Source organism: Hydra viridissima, unplaced genomic scaffold (assembly GCF_058129835.1).
Source record: "Hydra viridissima isolate aposymbiotic clone 2 unplaced genomic scaffold, HvirCarnegie_v1 scaffold_5, whole genome shotgun sequence".
Classification (NCBI taxonomy): domain Eukaryota; kingdom Metazoa; phylum Cnidaria; class Hydrozoa; order Anthoathecata; family Hydridae; genus Hydra; species Hydra viridissima.
In genome coordinates this window covers 15105116-15107023 of record NW_028324304.1, presented here as the reverse complement: position 1 = coordinate 15107023, position 1908 = coordinate 15105116, and the positions used below count along the sequence as shown (strand labels likewise).

General features: G+C 29.7%; 1 long non-coding RNA gene across 3 annotated transcripts; it reads right to left on the bottom strand.

Annotated features, from left to right (window-relative positions):
- Window positions 1–211: 211 nt before the first annotated feature.
- On the bottom strand, window positions 212–1031 carry LOC149888879 (uncharacterized). Of its 3 annotated transcripts, none has more exons than XR_016452824.1 (3): window positions 687–1031; window positions 506–607; window positions 212–427 (listed from the first exon to the last, which is right to left on the bottom strand). It is a non-coding gene; the product is annotated as an uncharacterized LOC149888879 (long non-coding RNA). The 3 variants fall into 3 exon arrangements; XR_016452823.1 differs by having other exon boundaries at window positions 217–421; window positions 687–1029; XR_016452822.1 differs by having other exon boundaries at window positions 220–410; window positions 687–1026.
- Between the last annotated feature and the right edge of the window lie 877 nt (window positions 1032–1908).

Below are 1908 nucleotides of genomic sequence, written 5' to 3'. Positions count from 1 at the left end.
GGCCCAATGTCAAAACGGCCAATGGCCCAGCATCGCTAGCCAGCACTGGCCCGGGATCATTTTCCAGCATTCGTCCGTGATCGTATACCAGCACCGACCCGTTACTTTTAACCAATATACATTCACTAACGCACTATTATTAGCCATTTCTAATGTGATATCGCACAAAAAGCAAATACAAAAGTAAATATTTTTTGATGTTTATTCCAGTTCAAATTGACAAAAATAATTTTAAATAGTACAGATATTATTGAAAGTTTGAAATAGTGGATTTATCAAAGGAGTTTTTTCGTTCTTCTCAAGCCTTTCGTCCACCATTTCGATCTCCTGAAAGCTGAAAATACTCTTCAGCCAACGCTCAAACTCTTCACTTGATGCTCCCGAGTTTAAGTGATTTAGTTTTACAGCACCTAAATACAAACTTTAACTTGACAAAATTATAAATATAACAATTGAACACATACAAATAAATATATATTAAATAAAAATAAAGATTTCTTCTTACTCAATAAAATCTTTTTTTTCTTCAAGTTTTCCACTGAAATAACCAGCTCTTTTTTAACAGCTGTAAAAATCAGGATCTCTTAGAAATTTCATTCTTAAAATTCTAGCAAAATAAAAATAAACATTTACAAATATTACTTAAAATAACTGAAAGTATAAATTCTAAGCATATTACTACTAACCAGTGCAATGAAGTGTTCCTTCACTCACTTTGGCAAGAATCCGTCTAACAGATGAACATCAATTAAATGTCAATGAAGAGCCTGAAAACTAAAATTTAAAAAAAAAAATTATGAAACTGTTTATTTTAACAACAGGTTAATGTGCATTTTATTGCATATACATACATATATATACACATATAGTTAGGGTGTCAATAAAGTCTTATGTATTAAACTCACATTTTTCCGGTAAACTTAATTTTTTTTCCAGTAACTTATTTCCAGTAAAAAATAATATTTTTTCCGGTAGAATAACGACTTTTTTCCGGTAAAATATTTGCGGTAAGAAATCAGTTTTTTACCAGTAAAAAGTTAATTTTTTAAAAGTTATTTTCCGGTATTCAAACTTCCAAGTAGAAAACTTTTGTTTTTCAGTAGAAAAAAATTTTTTGAAAAATACTTCAAGTGCTCAAGTGAAAAATACTTTAAGTAAAATACTTTAAACAGATTTTGGAATATAATTCCAAAAGAAACAATAATCTAATTTGAATTAAACGAATGTTTACATTAAACTTAGTTTTATTTAACTTGAAGATTGATATTTAAAATTCACTTAAACACATAAACTTCTTCTAAGCTAAACTTCACATAAACTTTATACTTTGTCCAATAGATTTAAATCAGGGTTACAGATAACCATCAGGAATTATTCACTGAATCAGCAAACCTTTTCGAGCTTTTTTTAGACAACCTGGCTTTCTTTTTTGGTGCATTTGAATATTTTTGGCTTCAGGAGGTGGATTGTACAATATCAAATGTATTGCTACTCTACTGAATGCTTACAGGAGTAATTTTGGAAGAAATGAGGACAAGTACATTTTGCATCTTGCCAACTGTCATCTTTCATCTGAACCACCAAATTCCAAATTGGTTCTTAACAAATTCATCGAAAGTGGCATCATTATGATTTTTGTAGATCAAAATGTCTTCTTTTTTAATTACATTTTGCTCCCCACTTGGTATGTAATAAAAATTTTCTGCTTCTTTATTTTCTGTAAGAATTTCTTTCTTGGATTTTACCCATTGGTATGCTGATGTCTTGGTAGCCAAACTGATTGTTGTTGTTTTTGAAAACAACTTCAGATTATTTTTGTAACCAAAAGACCAGTTTTCAATCATCTGCAAAGCAACAACTTTGAACTTGCTGATAGGAAATCATTCATGAAAGGTGTGCTCATCTTTA